The 18,072-nt window shown below is 43.1% G+C and overlaps 1 protein-coding gene across 1 annotated transcript in view; it reads right to left on the bottom strand.

Moving 5' to 3' along the window:
- The window catches only part of LOC115657476, a 347,440-nt gene that overhangs the window by 55,904 nt on the left and 273,464 nt on the right, over nucleotides 1-18,072 (bottom strand).

The raw sequence follows: 18,072 nt of genomic DNA, 5'->3' as shown, positions 1-18,072 counted from the left end.
ATTTGAAGGACCTGCGTCACCTAGCAGAGGGCATTGGCCAGCAGAATGGGGACTCCTGGCTTTGGTCCTGGCTCACATCCCTTTGTGGTTGGGCAGCACACCTTGCCCAGGGCCTGTGTACTGGCCTTATTGGCTTATTAAGCTTGTATGCGGGTTGTGGTTTGTGTAGCTTATGCTGTATGTGCAATTGCTTGTGTGGCTGTTGGCGCCCTATTTTGACCCATGCAGATTCCACCTGGTCCCTTGCGCCTCCGAGCGCATCTGAGAGCTGGTCTTATCGCTCCGCAGTTCCCCCTGCCCCTGCGCATTCCACTGCATCCCTTGAACATCCACGGGCACTTGAGAAAGCGAGGGGAGGAATGTAGGGGATCCCAGAAGACTTTGTCATGGCCTAGTTAGGGCTTTGCGCTTTCTCAAGGATAAGTTATTTGCGGACACAGTATGCTAGTAGATGCTGCTTTTAACTGGTTAGAACTGACCTGTGTGGGAAGCCCCGGTGTTTATGAGGAACTGCAAAAAGCCCCTGGCCATAGGCCAAGGGGAGCGGCCATTGCTGATGGAAAGCCCCAAATTGCATATGTATGTGCTGCTTTGCATGGGATTAGCATGATGCTATAATTGCTAGGGGCCATTGGTTGCACAGTTGGACTTCGCACCAGGCCGAGCTTCTTCGCGCGCTGGGTTCCCCATCCAGTGACAGCACGCTTGGAGTCCCAGTTGCGGGTGTGTCACTTAACCTTCATTAAAGCCAATTAATTCACCTGGTGTGTAGGCCTCGTCCTTGCAGAGCATCCAGGCACGCAACAGATGTAATGAACAAACAAAACCACTTGCTTTCCAAATGAAAGAGAGAATTTCAGTATTGTCTTAGCTGCATTGGGACATAAAAAGCAGCTGTATATGAATATGAAAATTTAATAACTGCAATAAATAGCACAGGTGCTTCTGCAGAAAAGAAGATTAAATAACTTTATGACTGGTCTTCTCAGTTAATTCTACTGAACCATGAAGGCAAAAAGCATGGGTTGCAAATTGCAAATTCAATGAATAAAACAGTGCAGTAAGAACAAATATTGGCGTCAATGCCTTTGCTTCTACTGAGGACAGAAGTTAGAAGGAAAAAAAGTGGGGTAGTACTGTACATGATGCTGAACCACGAGTCTTTCCTCTATACCTCTTAGCACAAACATTTCAGTCGAGAAAGACAAACATGAAATTTGTGAGCCAGATCCTTAGATCAGTGCTTAATTTGTGCCGGGGATTGCCAGGGCTGAGCCCCAGGTACCTCTAGGCTTGCCACATCAGGTTTTTTGGGTGCATTAGAGCTTCAAGCCGCAATGTTCCACCTCCACTCACATGTCACTCAGCTGCCAGAGGAACGTTCCTGGAGCACTGCGCGCCTGCTTGCACGATACTTGATTCCTGCCATCCTGGCACCTCTTGCTTGAGCCTCTGAACCTCTTGCATTACAAATTAAGCACACCCTTAGAAGGTGTAATTTGGATTAACTCTGCTGAAGTGAATGAAGCAAGGCAATTTACATCAACTGAGAATGTGGTCCAGCATGTAAATAACATGCAGGACCGGCTCTGGCTTTTTTGCGCACAAACACACAAAACCTGCACGGCGGCTGGAGCGGCAAAGCACACACACACAAAAACCCTGTGGGGTGGCCGGAGTGGCAAAGCAGAAAAAAATAAAAGGGCTTCCTATACGAAAGTGGAAATAGAAAGATTTAGGATCTGAACCAAATCCCACTGACTTTTCGTTTACTTGATTTGGGGTTAGTTTGGGCCCCTTTATACTTTAGGTACTACAAATAACTTGTGCGCTACAAATCATCAAAAGAAACAGGCTTACTGTGTAATTTATTAACACCTAATTAAAAATTAATTACATAAAATAACTATATTAAAAGAATATTAAGGTAGCAAGGCCAAGCGTCAAAGTAAAGAAATGCTACAATTAAGGGTTTGTCTACACAAACAATCATGGCAAGCTGGAGTGTGAATTTACCTCACAATAGCCTGCTGCTCCTGTCTAACTGTCTGTGTGGACCCTGCTGACGGGCATTAAAAGTTTATTAACGTGCTTTGATCTTGTCCTGTTTCTAAAAACAGGGACTTATAATAGAAAGTGTCAGGCAACCTTGATCATAGGCAGTGCTACCTACAGCATCTGTAATAAAGATAAAATGGTTCCTTATTACATGGATGTCGATCATTGCTTAAAGCTAGATAGTGGAGCAAAGTGCAACAGTGAGATTTTGCATGTGTGCTCAATTAGCTCTCAGGAATCAATGTAACTAGTAATTAGTAATTAGCAGTAACTAGTAATTCACGATTGAGCCAGGGCCTAAAAGTGTCAGAATGGAAAAAGTCCAGCTATTTAAATTGCACGTGGCCAAACATTTTCATAATGGAAAACAATTTGTATAAGTCCAGAATGCCCTCAGAAGTTTACAGTCTGTAATGTTCCATGGCCACTGATACTAGTACACTGTGAGAAAGTTGTTTCTCATCATTCCAGATAAATCACAACATGTTCTCTAGCTAGTATAACATGGCTTAATTCAGTTTCTACAGCCAGTACTGCACTGGACAATTTATAGGTGTTCAGAATATTACAGATGGCTTCATTACTAGCGTGCTAAGATATGGTACATTGGTTGTCAATGGACAATAAGCCAGTCTGCGGATTTCTGTGTATGATCCACAGATTTAGAGATTGTTGGATGGGGTGGGGGTGAAGGGTATGACATTCAGCCATTTCAACCATGTAGCTGTAAGTGAAATCCTCAAAAACTAAAGGATTTTGATAACATTTCCATACCTTTGTTCCTCCTCACTTTCTGGAAGTGGCAACAACTCTAGCCCACCAACAATTTATTCAAGGTTGGAGGAAGATGTAATAATCCCACTTTGGAGCAGTTCTCTACAGGGGAAATCCTTTGTATGAAGGAAAAATCTTAACTGGGGATAATCTAGAAGCCAGAATCAGTTTTGAAGGAGACCTTTCACCTTTAGACCTCTGTAGCAGAAAGTCTTCAAAGTCTCTAATGAAGGCATAGTTCTTGCCCTCCATCCCTCCCTCTTGCTCTCTCTGATTATATAAGGGTTTTCAAGCAAGCAATTTAATTTTCTGATGTTTAGCATTTTTAAATGACACTACCCAGCAGAAAGAATGAGCATTTGTGTATCTCTTTTCTTTAGACAATGTGTTTCACTACAATTCAGGTCAGAGAACTGCCATGACGCTCACTGCTCACTACCTTGTCTTGTTGCCCACCTGTGAATATCTCAGTCATGCCAGTTCTGTATGTGGAAAAAACTGAAGGCCATTACACCAAACAGCGCTGTACAGAATACACAGCTGGCATGTTATTGTGACCCCAGGGATCCCACAATGCCAGTCAGGAAAGGGGTTACAAGAAGGTCCTGATTCTGGTATGTACCTTCTTGTTCACCAAAGAATGTCACGTGAGGTCTTAAATGAAAGCCAGGGTCACGCTGGTTGTGGAGATCATTGTGAAATGTATGTACAGAGATACTATGTAGGAGTTAGGTATGTACATTGTTCTTATCTTCTGCGTCGCAACAGAGATGCAGAAGCAGATTTCCTGTCAGACAAAAGATTCTTATTCACCTTTCTCTCTGTCAGCATGTACAGTTACTTTACAAACCACTGCTATCAACTTGAGCTTCTCCATAGTAGAGTACACATGTCCACTGTGGGAACAATCCGTCCATTATAAGAAATTAGACCCTGTTTTAAGCAACAGGTGTAGTAGAACGACAGGATGTCTAAAGCCAACACCAAAGGACAGCCTGTCCTAACCGGCTGGCATTGCACCACGTGATATCAGAGAAAGATAGCAAGTCCAAGGGAAAGATCCTGGCAGACGGAAGTTTCAAGGTATCCATTATATGGTCACACAGCAATAATAAAACGCCTTAAATCGTGAAAGAATTTTATAACCAGTTTTGTGCCTTTGGATACGATAGCTGGCAAGGCACAACCGAGGTTATGGAATGAAAGACTACGCACAGTTGGACGCACTGAAATAGATCTGGAACCCCAGAGGACTTTCCCGGAGGGGCTGATATAGACTGGTCAATGTGGCGATGCCTGAACCACTTGTGCATGCAAACTGGCAGATCAAAGACTAATATGAATAAATTGGGCTATTTTAATGACATGATATAGGTGAGTGTGGCAGGGTGCAGACCATGGAGCATCCTGCTTGTTTGCCGACTCTTTGCAGAGACCTGTACAAAGGAGGACCTTACTGCAGCGATGGAAAAAGCCATTGCTCGTGCACAGTTCCAGAAAAAAACATCTAGTCTGTGACAAGGACTCGAGAAGAAGCAGCAGCATGTATATTAAGCATTGTAAGCAACACAATGGAGGCACATTTACATAAGAATTCAATAGAGAAAGATGATGTCAACAAGGAAGGGCACACAGCAGAGGATGAGAACCTTATCTTGTGATACACTTCAAAGGTTTGCTAGACTGTATTTCAGGAACAAAGAAGAAATGCTGTCATCTGGTACCTAAGAAGTAACTGGGCAGTGCATTTACACTCATAGAAATAGAATCATAACCTGGCTTGGCTCAAACACTGCAGAGGATATTTGGGGTGAGAAATGTCAGACAGAAGGTTAGCCTGTTAAGTCTAGTCTCTAAAAAGCATGGTGTGATTTTGTTTTATATATAACTTTTTGTTTCCATTATCCTCACTCACTATCTCTTGAACCTTTGCTCAACTCATCTTTGTTTTCACTATGAATATATCTCAGTGCTGTGATATTAAGCTAGGTGCTGATCCCAAATTGAATCATACAAGCTGGTGTGCGCACTGTTCCCTCAGGGACAGCAGACCTGGTATTTCTGAGCGTGTCCAGTGGATAAGGGGCTGAACACTACAGGGAAATGCTTCAAAGGAGCTTAGTGACCAGGATGCACCTATTGTTAATCTGCAAAGCAAAATGAGAGTTAACATTGTCCTGAAGAGAGTGCTTGGGTAGCTAATAGGCTAGTGATATCAGGAAGCTGACACCCAGTTAAGCACAAGCAAGTCTCCCTTATGCTGCAGGCAGGGGTGTAACAAGGTGACTCACAGTCCTGGGTACCCCAAGAACCATCATAGTAATATACATAGGCCCCTACCAAATTCACAGTCCACTTTGGTCAATTTCACAGTCATACGATTTTAAAAATAATAAATTTCATGATTTCAGCTAATTAAATCTAAAATTTCATGGTGTTGTAATTGTAGGGACGCTGATCCAAAAAAACAATTGTGGGGGTGTTGTAAGGTTATTGTAGAGGGGTGTGAAGTACTGCTGCCCTTACTTCAGTACTGCTGCTGATAGCAGCACTGCCTTCAGAGCTGTGTAGCTGGACTGCAGCAGCTGCTGCTCGGGAGCCCATCTCTGAAGGCAGAGCTGCTGCCAGCAGCATGGTATGGTATTGCCACCCTTGCTTCTGCACTGCTGCCTACAGAGCTGGGTACTCAGTCGGCAGGCACCACTCTCTGGCCACCCAGCTCTGAAGGCAGCAGTGCAGAAGTAAGGGTGGCGCAGAAGTAAGGGTGGCAATAGCACAACACCCCTCCTAAAATAACCTTGTAACCCCCCTGCAAATCCCTTTTGGGTCACGACTCCCAATTTGAGAAACGCTGGTCTTCCCTGTGAAATCTGCATAGCATCGGGTAAAAGAACACAAAAGACCAGATTTCACAAGGGCAGACCAGATTTTACGGTCCGTGATGTGCTCTTCATGGCCAAGAATTTGGTTGGGACCTAAATATACAGTAAAGCTTGTGTGACAATCCTTTTCACCAGCCTTTGATGGAATTTAAAAAACTGGAAAAAGTCTGAGCTCTCTGGAGTGTTTGAGTGAATAGGTTATTTGAAGGCAATAACATAAATGAGTTGTGTTCAAGAAAGAGACAACTAGACTAGAGGAAATGTTACCAAGCAAAAAAGCTAGACTCAGAAATTTGGTGCAGAGAAATGTATTGGTCCAAGTCGCCTTTTTCAGTCTAGCAACTATTGATGCCTCTATTCAGGCCAACAAGTTAGGGAAAATGCAGCAAAATAATGTGCACTGAAGAACAAATACTGACAGGCTGTTCCTGGTAATGTGCCCCGTTTGTTTTGCCCAAGAAACAGTCAATAACAAGATACACAGCTCTTGATGATTCCCCCATAAACACTCCAGAATGTAGCTTTCAAACAGATCAACAACGCCAACCGCAGAAATTGTTGTTTTGTGACTCTGCTGATATACGACTCCTCCTCTAACCTATGGTAAATAAATAAGTCATTCTTGTTTGTATTACAAGCAAAATATCCATGAGGGGCTGAGAAATTTGATGATATGTCTGCACAGAAAATGCCATAGTGGCACAGCTGCACCACTGTAGCATTTCAGTGTAGACACTACTATGCCAACAGGAGGGGTTCTCCCATCGGCAAAGGTAATCCACCTCCTTGAGAGGTGGTAGCTTGGTCAATGGAAGAATTCTACTGTCATCTAGTGCTGTCTACTCGGGGACTTAGGTCGGCTTAACTTCACTGCTCAGGGTATGGATTTTTCATACCTCTGCAGGATCGATCTAAATTTATAATGTAGACCCGCCCTGAGACAGCATATTCGGGGAAGGAGTGAGTTACCTCCCTTCATCTGTTCAGAGAGTCATACTGACTGGTCCACTTGGTGAGAAGCAGTAGCGTAGCTAGTGGGATGCATCAGAAGCAGCTGCTTCTCCTCCCCACATTTTTAAAAAAGCAGACCCTCATGGGCTCCGCTCTGAAAGGCCTGCCCGGCTTCCGCCCCGCCCCCGCCAATCAGCTGTCTCCCCCAGCAGGAGGGAGATAGCTGATCGCAGGGAGGAAGCGGAACCTGCCGGCCAGCACTGCCAGCAACACGGCCGAAGGAGCCGTGGGGCGGGCGGTTGCGGCAGGCCGGCGTGGAAGCAGCTCGCTCGGACCGCGCCTGGCGGGGCTCGCTGCCTTCTTCCCCCACCCCCCAAGAGGTAGGGCCTGCGCTGAGCTGGGCTGGTGCTGCACATGGCAAGCCCCTCCCAGGCTCTCCCAGTCCTGGGAGCAGCTCCAGCCCCCTCTGCACAGAGAGCCCCAGGGACTCCAGCCCACTCCCATTCCCGGTAACCCCTCCCCAAGCTCCATACCCCATGTACCCCTCCCATGTACCCCATGCCCCTGCCTTTCCCTCCCCTTCACCTCGCCTCATACCTTCGTCCTCTGCCAGCCTCCCTGTATAGCCAAGAGAGGGGATGTGGCCGAGGGGGCGCAGCATGGCCGCAGTGTGGCTGGAGAAGCCAGTCAAGGGAGGGAGGGGGCACGGCATGGCCGGAGGAGCCGGAGAGCGTGGCCGGAGGAGGAGCAAAAGGGGGCACCTTTTTTATGTTTGCTTGCTCCTCCTGCTGTTAAAACCTGGCTATGCCACTGGTGAGAAGATGGGCTGGCCAGGTGCAAGGACTTTGGGAAAGGATAAAATCTGAAATGAGTTGGGGGAACAGCTGAAAACAAAACAAAACATTCTACAGGACCACTATCACCTACCTCAAACATCAAAATCTAAACAAAGACATTCGGGACCAGATTCTGAACTTGCATAAATCAGTGCAACTCCAATGAATGCAGCTGAGGCTCGATTTACTCCACCAGAGGATCTGGCCAATGATTAAATGTCTCCATGAGCCTTCTTCACAGATATGCAACATGTGGAGATTTATCAATCTAGTCCAAGGTTATATACAGACAGAGACAAAGGAAGCTATTCTCCCTTCAAGGTCACATACGTATGTGTATGGGTGGGGGAGTAATGGGGTTAATACAAGTAACTTCTATTCATTCTAATGGGAGCAGCACACATGAATCACCTGACCAGCGATCGAATAATAACACGCAGAGCATATGGTCAGGGTAATCTAATGGGGCTTGAAACAAAGCCCTCTGAAGGGAACAGAAATCTTTCCATTAACTTCAATGAGAATTGAATCAGCCCTTAAAGAACTCTGTTGTGACACTAACACCCCCTCTGTCTGCAGCTCCTACAGTTTGCTGTTTTAATCAAAAGAATCAAATGTGATATAAAGGCACCTTCTAATCCTTTTATTACATTAAAGTGCTCTGGAGCTTTGCTGCCTCTGTCCCCAAACTCAGGCCAGTTCTGCTCCCATTGTCCTCAATCCCTGCAGCACTGGCCCTTTATCCCGAAGGTCACTAAAGTCAAAAGGGAGGGTCTGCCAGGGGATAAATAATACTCTCTGAAGTTCCAGAAGTCAGGAATGAGTCACAAAGACTTTTGTTTCTCTGCCATAGGATTCAAACAGATTCTACAGTGCAAGAGGCAGAAGGAAAAATAGCTTCTCAGTCAGAACTGGAGGAAAAATAATCTCAGAATTTTTCTGTCAGTAAAACCATCCCCAAAGGAAGTTTGAGATAGAAAAGTTGGTATGAAAACTAATTTGTTCCAGATAAACTCCCTCCTGCTTCCATGTCAACACTTACGTTCAGAACTGCCTAAATCGACATTCACCAAGTGCTTTCCTACTCTTTCAAATTACTTCCAGAGACCATATGTACAGAAACATCCAAACCTCTTGTGCTCCCATTAGCCACTACATGTGCTTCTTTAACTAGGAGACCCATTCTACTCCACTAACTGTACTTAGTACTGACATAGTATCGGTGGGGCTGTATTAGTAATAACTTGGAAGCTAGCCTTGCCTGTTGCACATTGGTACACTGCCCCTGTACTACAAACCTAACTATGGTCATATTATTTTTTCTGAGGCAGACAGGGCCAAACTCTTTGTGTCTTCTTAAGAACAAATCTTTCCCTTGATGTTAGGTGTTATGCTGATGACAGAGCAGTGTGGACACATATTGGCTCCAAACCACAACTTGCTACTGTACAGCAGGATGGTTTAGGTTTGGCAGTCACACCGCACACGGGAGACTTTGCTAGTGTTCACCTGGGGATTTTCAGCCCAAATCAATATTCCTAGCCAATGCTGGGCAATAAACTAGAGATTTTTATGGAGTGTGAAAACGAAGTTTTATAATGGAAGTTGACTACAGCCTTAACTGTGAAGAAGTTACCATCTCTCCAGGGCACTAGTAATTGTTTTGAACAATTAAACCATTTTTCTGAGTCTGTTATTGTGGCAGTGATTAGATTAAATTTTGGGAGGAGTCTCATATGACTGAGTGATCAGTTTTAAAAACCTATAGAAATGCTGGGTAATGTATAGACAGACTGCAAGGTGTTTTGGCACAAAAAGCTTTTGGAATTAAAAACCTGTTTGAATATTTTTCCCCAAAGGGAAGAGGTATTCTGTGATAGGGTGCTCATCTCTTCCCCCATCTCCCCAAACTAGGAATGCATTTAATACTAGCAAAGAACAGAAGTTATTAACAGTATCCCCTAGTACTTGCATTGTCAAGCCTAACAAAGCTGCTATAGCCTTTACAATTTAATAGCTCACATGAGATTGGCATAAACATTTCAAAAGACACTGCTCTATCTTGGATGTTTCTTTTGAGTGACTTTTATATGTCTGTTTTCCAGACACGGACAGACATCTAATCTTTAGCCATTTTTATGTCTGTGGGGAAAAAGCAGAGAAACTGCCCATTCTATTGTGTCCTTTAAGTTTAGTTTACATTAGAGGCAACTGTCCAACGCAGAGAATATCATCATGAATCACTAATTCTTTATCTAGATACTTAGATGGACCCCCCGCATTACTGAAATATCTCAGCACCTGCTCTGAATTAATTGTCAAATCTATAGTGAAAATGCTCTCTCCAGGGCTGGATTCACCTTTTGTGGGCCCAGCGCCAAACATATTTGTAGGCCCCCATGGGGCAATGGAGCATGGCGTGGGGAGGATCGGTCCCTGGCGCGAGGGCAGGCCAGGGGCAATGGGACATGGCATGGCAGGAGCAGCCCCACTTCGCCCAGCCCAGTACGAGGGCACTATTTACAAACCAGCAGTTGCCAGATGCAAAATGGCCGGCCCGGCTCTGTGCTGCCAGCATGCCTCTACTCCTCAAGGGTGGGCCCATGCCATGCCACACAGCCCACACACCCAACACCAGAACACAACCCGGAACCACTATGCACAGCACTCCCCCAGACCCTGCCACAAATGCACAGTGCCCTGCACACTACCACCCCTGCCCAGAGCCCCCTGCCCACAGCCCCATCACAACTGCCCAGCACTCCCACAGAAACCCCACTCCCTAGTGCCCCAGCATACACAGATATTTCCCACCCCCTCACACCCCAGTGGCACCCCCCCCCCGGCCCTCCAGAGACCCACTCCTCCAGGACCTCCAGACCCCCCACTCCCCAACTCCCTGCCTCCCGGCTGCACTCACTGGCCCTGCTGGGAGGCGACTGTCTGCCAGGCTGAGACGGCAGTGCAGCCAAGGCTGGTCCCGGGGTGGGGAATCGCTCAGGACCCTTGGGAGTGGCACGATCAGCCAGGCCAGGACCTGCCCCGGCTGGGCTCCCTCAGGACTGACTTGCCTGGAGGGGCCCAGGGAAGTCCCTTACACTGTCCCCTGCCCCAACTGGCTGAGACTGGCCAAACTTCTGCACCAGTCCCAGGCGGCTCAGCTCCAGGGAAACAAGTGGGGCCCTACAGGTGGTGGAAAGCAGAGACTGCCCGGAGCTGGAGGTGCAGGGGGCAGAGAGAAGCTGGTGGGTGGGGCTAGGAGCTGAAGAGGAGCCCTCTGCGGGCAGGCCAAGAGAAGCACGTGGTGGGAGGGTGGGGGGTAACCAGCAGGCTGGCAGGGTCTCAGGGTGCAGTGCAATCAGAGCAGGCTGGGGCCCCTTCTGAGCATGGGCCTGGTTCCATGGTGCCATTGTAAACCCAGCACTGGCTCTCTCTTTAGTCTTCCCTTGCCATCAAGAACCAGAGTTAGGAGCTGCTGTTTTGTTTTGTTAGGAATCAATCTGAGAGAATGAGAATGCTATTGAGGAAAAGCCTGAGGTGAAGCTTGATTCAAAACTTTCTACATCATTAAAAAGAAAACAGCGATTGGGTGGAATTAATGTCAATGTGTGTCTATTGGTATACAGAAATCTCATATACATACATACACATATGAATGTATATACATACAGGGCAAGACACGTGATCTTTTGCATGACTGGAAGGGTGCAAAGAAATTATAAGCCTGCCCTAGAAAGGCTGACGAGGATTTCCCTGCCCTAAAGAGCCTAGGATAATGCTCAACTTGCATAAAGCAGGCATAGTCTGCTTTACATCACCAATCCTCATCTCTTGTTGTAGAGGAGGGGGCAAAATGAGGAGCAGAACCAGGCAGTACCATAGCACAGTGTTCTGTCTGATCCTCAGCTGGTAGAGAGGTCCCTGTGGGATTCCTCCGAACAGTGTAACTTAGAGCAGCCCGGAACCACCTGTGGCTGCCCCAGGACTGAGAATGCAAAAAGGTGTCTTGACAGCTGCCTGAGAAACCTGTCCTACCTCCCTAATCAGATTCTTTTGACATGTGATGAGTACAGCTAAGGATCTGGCCCACACTGTATGCAATGAATCATTTGCATATACTGAAACTTTTTTAAATAAAATGCAAAAATATCTCTGATGAACTATTAAAAGTTTGCACATTTAAGAATCTCTCTCTCACACACAAACACACATACAAATCTGAAAATGTAAAGAGTTTTTAGAACATGTGGCTGCAAACATGTATGCACGTGCTAAACTTTAAGCATATGAGTAGTCCCAGTGATTTCAGTGGGACGGCTCACACATGTAAAGTTACTTACATGCTCACATCTTTACTGGATCTGAGCCTTAGACTACAGGGTCCTCAGGGAAGAAACTGTCTATTTCTTGCCCTTTACAGCATCGAGCACCATTGGTGTCTAACAAATAAATGATTGCTGCTTCCAAACCATAGTTGTCTCTGTTCAAATCTTGGCCACAGTAACATGTGGGATCTGCAAACAGGAACTTGAGCCAGCAGAAGGAGGGAGGGAGAGCATTTGTTATCCGGCTACGTTTGCTTTAGAGTCTGGCTATCAGTTGAGAGAACAATATACTCACATGAAGACATAAAAGAGGCAATAAATCATCTCTCCTAGACTATATGCATGAACACAGTGTATCACTTACAAAAGATTGATGTATCTAAATTATGTATGTTTTGGCTGGAAGTCTGGTCTGACAATTTCTTTCCCAAATTATTTTATATCCTTGAGATTGATTATATCCTTCCAAGGCAAAATGTTACATGGAGAATGGTATGTTTTAAATACTTTTTTTTTTCCAAATTGTTCGCTTATGAAGTGTATGACAGGTATATAATAAACAAAATATCTTAAGGATTCTACATGTATCATTCTTAAATGCTATGGACTATACTGTGTACATTATTTACTGTTTATGCAGTTTTCCGTAATATTGAAATTTACCTGAATTATTTGATGGTAACTTAACCTGTTTTGGTAATGGTGTTACACTGCTGAATCCTATGGAATGACTAAAGATGCAATTATAAAAACTAAGTTTTAGAATCAAATTACAGCTTCCATTACTGTATTTACTAGGGCTGTCAATTAACTGCAGTTAACTCATATGATTAACTAAAAAAAAGTAATCATGATTAAAAAAATTAATCACAATTAATCGCATTGTTAAACAACAGAATACCAATTCAAATTTATTAAATATTTTGGATGTTTTTCTACATTTTTATATATATTGTATTCTGTGTTATAACTGAAATCAAAGTGTATCTTATTCTTGATTACAAATATTTGCACTGTGAAAGGTAAACAAAAAATAGTATTTTTCAGTTCACCTCATAGAAGTACTGTAGTGCAATCTCTGTGTCATGAAAGTGCAACTTAAAAATGTAACCTGTTTTTGTTACATAACTGCACTCAAAAGTGAAACAAAGTCCATTCAGTCCTACTGCTTGTTCAGCCAAACGCTAAGACAAACAAGTTTGTTTACATTTACAGGAGATAATACTGCCCTCTTCCTATTTACAATGTCAACAGAAAGTGAGAACAGGTATTTGCATGGTACTTTTGCAGCCAACATTGCAAGGTATTTACTTGCCAGATATGCTAAACATTCATATGCCCCTTCATGCTTCAGCCAGAGGACATGCTTCCATGCTGATGCTGCTCTTTAAAAGAATAATGTGTTAATTAAATTTGTGATTGAACTTCTTGGGGGAGAATTTTATGTCCCCTGCTCTGTTTTACCTGCATTCTACCATATATTTCAAGTTATAGCAGTCTCTGATTATGACCGAGCACATGTTGTTCGTTTTAAGAACATTTTCACTATAGATTTGACAAAATGCAAAGAAGGTGCCAATGTAAGATTTCGAGACTCTCTAAGAATCTGAAGTGCCTTTCAAAATCTGAGAAGGACGAGGTATAGAGCATGCTTTCAAAAGTCTTAAAAGAGAAACACTCCGATGAGGAAACTACAGAACCTGAACCACTAAAAGAGAAAATCAACCTTCTGCTGGTGGCACAGGACTCAGATAATGAAAATGAACATGCGTCGTTCCACACTGCTTTGGATTGTTAACCATCAGAACCTGTCATCAGCATGGACGTATGTCCGCTGGAATGGCAGTTGAAGCATGATGGGATGTATGAATCTTTAGCACATCTGGTACGTAAATATCTTGTGACGCCGGCTACAACAGTGCCAAGAGAATGCCTGTTCTCATTTTCAGGTGACATTGGAAACAAGAAGTGGTCAGCATTACCTCCTGTAAACAAACTTGTTTGTCTGAGTGATTGGCTGAACAAGAAGTAAGACTGAGTGGACTCAGGCTCTAAAGTTTCACATTGTTTTATTTTTGAATGCACCTATTTTCCGCACATAATTCTACATTTGTAAGTTCATCTTTAGTGATAAAGAGATTACACTACAGTACTTGTATTAAGTGAGTTGAAAAATACTATTTCTTTTGTTTTTTTACAGTGCAAATACTTGTAATCAAAAATAAATATAAAGTGAGCACTGTACATTTTGTATTGTGTGTTGTAATTGAAAGCAATATATTTGAAAATGTAGAAAACATTGAAAAATATTTAAATAAATTGTATTCTATTATTACTTAACAATACAATCAATTGCACGATTAATTGCAATTCATTTTTTTAATCGCATGACAGCCCTAGTATTTACCTCTTTTATAGAGTGAGGCACATAATTCATACCCCATACCATGAAAGAAATCTCTTTTCTATGCATTAGTTATTTTGTTAAATAGAAGCATTATACATATTTTCTAGGTGTATTGATCAGTGTGTTTCTTAACTGAAGCCAATGAAACAACAAATAAAACGTATGCAAAATATTGCAAAACCGGTGATTTAAACTAGGGGTTCTCAACCTTTTTCTTTTGGAGCCCCCCCCAACCTGCTATAAAAATTCCATGGCCCAGGGAAGCCTTTGGACTTCAGCTGCTGGGGGGGGGGAGAGAGGGAGCGTCTGCCCCATAGCACTGGGGCAGTGCTTGGGAGCCACATAGGTTGGGGTACTCCAGGCTTCTGCCCTGCAAGGTGGCTTCTGCTAGGGCCTGGGGCACCTGGGCTCAAAGCTTCAGCTCTGTGAGGCGCTGGGACTCAGGACTTCAGCCCCATGGGGTGCTGGGTTCTAGCTGCCTCAGGGGATCACGGGGCTTCCACTCTGCAGGGTGCTGGGGATCAGGACTCCAAGCTTCAGCTGCTGGGTGCCAGGGCTCAGGGGTCCAAGTGGCCACAATGGGCCACGGACCCCCGGTTGAGAATCACTGATCTAAACTACATGGCACGATCACAGAATGATAGAAATGTAGGGCTGGAATGGACCTGGAGAGGTCATCTAGTCCATTCCCTGGTGCTGACGCAGGACCAAGTATACCTAGACCATTCCTGATAGGTGTCTGTCTATCCTGTTCTTAAACACCTCGAGTGACGGGGATTCCACAGAGTCCCTTGGAAGCCTATTCCAAAATTTAACTACACTTACACTTAGGAAGTTTCTGCTTCAGATTAAGCCTACTATCCTAACTTCAGTGGACATTCAGAACAATTGATCACTATCCTCTTTGTAATGGCCCTTAAATATCTGAAGGTCCCCCCTCAGTCGTCTTTTCACAAGACTAAACCTTTCCTCATAGGTCAGGTTTTCTAACCCTTTCCCTCCACATCTTTGTTGCTCTCCTGTAGACTCTTTCCAATTTGTCCACCTCTTTCGTAAAGTGTGATGCCCAGAACTGGACACAGTGCTCCAACTGAGACCTCACCAATGCTGAGTAGCGCTGGACAATTACCTTCCATTTCTTACACATGACACTTCTGTTACTATAATATAAACTATAACCCCGGTTCAGCGGTACTGCTGCCTAGCCAGTTATTCCCCATTTCATAATTGTGCAGTTGATATTTTTCTTCTTAAGTACGATGTTTATATTGAATTAAATCTTGTTGATTTCAGACCAATTCTTCAATTTGTCAAGGTAGTTTTGAATTCTAATGTTGCTCTCCAAAGTGCTAGCAACCCTTCTCAGTTTGGTGTTGTATGTAATTTTTACAAGCATACTCTACTCAATTATCCAAGTCATTAATAAAAATATTGACTAGTACTGGACCTAGGATATATTCCCTGCCAGACCCCACTAGATACCTCTCTCCAGTTTGACTGTTATGTATTATGTATTAGATTTATCATTGACTTTAATGGGGCCAGGATGTCATACAAATGTATTAAGTGCATTGAAATAAATAAATAAATAAATAAATAAATATGACCAGTTTAGTCATCACATTCAAAGATAACTTTCAGAGGCTTGATTCCTTCCTCTGTACACAACCTATCAATGCTGTTGATCTTGGGAAAACCATCTAGTAAACAACAAAGATATGCTCAGGTACAGTAACGAATTTTCCAATTTATGCAGAAACATGCTCCCCACAGCAGAAAGTAGAATAAGCCCTTTGTCTAAGATCTGATATTTTCTAAATCAGTCATGCCTAAGTCTACTTGCCCAGTTTGATTAATTTTATTTGATGAGCAAATAAAATATTATTGTTTTCTTCACTATTGTCACTGTCATGATATGAGTGAGTAAGTAGATTTTGTGCCTAAACCAGTCAAGGTTCTAGATAATTTTACAGTGCTTAAATTAAATGGATATGCCTCACATTTCATGTAATTTATAGCTACGTGTGTCCAATATATTATGTTTCCATATGGGAGGACTGCCATATTTTTCAGCTGATCATACTTTGGATATGTGTCGATCTGTTGCCTGGAACTCCCTAAACTAAACCAAACAAAAATATAATCTCAACCAAAAATCTCTTTTAAATACATTCTCTCTGCTCATGAAAAAGCTTTGACAGGGCCCCCAAGAAGATATTTTTCCTCTTTTCTTTTCTTAAGAATTGGTTCATATAATTCCAGCCCATCCTCTATTATTACTTTTTGATTGGTTTCTTTCTTGGCTCCTACTTATCCTCGAGCAGTTCTTCCTAGGTCGGCTGTGTAAGCCTTTCCCCTTTTCTTCTATCCCTCAAATCCCTTTGTCAATAAGTCATTCTATTTCCACGAAAGGCTTCATGGCCATTCCACAACCATTGTCTACTGATCCCAAACTGATAAAAATTGAAGTTAAAAATAAGGAACGTTTGGTCTGCCAAATGTTTAAAAATACATTTAAATCTTTCTCTGTTTATTTAAAGATAGCGAAGAATGAGGATATCTGCAAGGAAATTGGCATGGTTTCCTTCCTCTAGACCAATGAAATACCAATGGAGATTCAATAAAGCAGGGAAAAGACAGCTTGGAAAAGTTTATTAAATGATTATATTCTAGCTTCTTCACTTGCAATTCCCCCAAGGCAATTACTGAAAACCTTTAGAGCCTGCCTAGAAATGTTTTTATTTTATAGAGGCTATGAGCTTTGACGCACCACTGAAGTTCATCAAGATGGCTGGGAATCAGGAAGATTTATGTTAGAAATGTCCATTCTAAGTTTGTCCATTTAAAATCCCTGCATTAGAAATTAGTATTCTATCATACTTTACCATTCCAAAAGGCCATCATGCAGAGAGGCACGTTGCTAATGCTAATTGATGCTAAATGATGGAATCATTATCCATTGGAACCAGTGGACAAGGTAAATAATGTGCTACCTGTTATTGGGCCAACAAAACAAGTTGTAATACACAAGCTTACAGGGTACAGGCCAATAAACAAATAATCAGTGTTGACTGGTTGACCTGATAAGTCTATGGATCTGAAATGCCAACAGATCCAAATATGCTTCAAGAACTTTGCATGTTACAACTGCTCTGGACAAATCAATATCCTTTTCTCTCTCAAAGTTACATGATGGATAAGCAGTTAACAAAGCCAATGAACTCTTAAGAAAAAAAGCTCTTCTCAGTAAAAAGAATGAGGAAAATTAAATACAGAGAATATCTGATATAGAAACAGAACCATTTCCAAGTGAAACAAAATATTTTTCAGAATTTATCACAAGGTATAAAGATTTCTTTAAGGATATCTGTAATTCCTACAATATTATATTTTATCCTTTTTTCTTTAACCTCCCCCTCGCCCCAAGAACTAAGAAGTTACATACAAAAACTATGTTAGAAGAACGTTTAGGTTGCACACTCAAGCACTTGAAAAATCAGGAAATGCAGGAAACACCTTCCATAGCTTGAAATGTATCCAGTACATGCTGTGGAATACATTTCCTGTGCTGCTAAACATATCAGAGGCTACTGGCCAAACACACTTCAGGTACTAGCTAAATGTGGGCAAATGCATTCCTAGTGCTGTCATGTGTACCATATCACTTCCAATTCCCTTTCATTACAAAGTGAAGTGGCTGTAACATCTCAGGAAACTAAGCAAGAGAATAGTTTTGCGGCAAATCTTGTTTTATCCTACCAGTTTTCGCATCTGTATCACAGCATTAGATGAGTTGGTGTTCTTCTAGATTCTTTATGTTTACTTGCTGATAATAAGAG

This window comes from Gopherus evgoodei, chromosome 9, assembly GCF_007399415.2.
Source record: "Gopherus evgoodei ecotype Sinaloan lineage chromosome 9, rGopEvg1_v1.p, whole genome shotgun sequence".
Taxonomy (NCBI): domain Eukaryota; kingdom Metazoa; phylum Chordata; order Testudines; family Testudinidae; genus Gopherus; species Gopherus evgoodei.
Note: the sequence above shows the minus strand (reverse complement) of the source record. Positions and strands in the feature narration are given on the sequence as shown.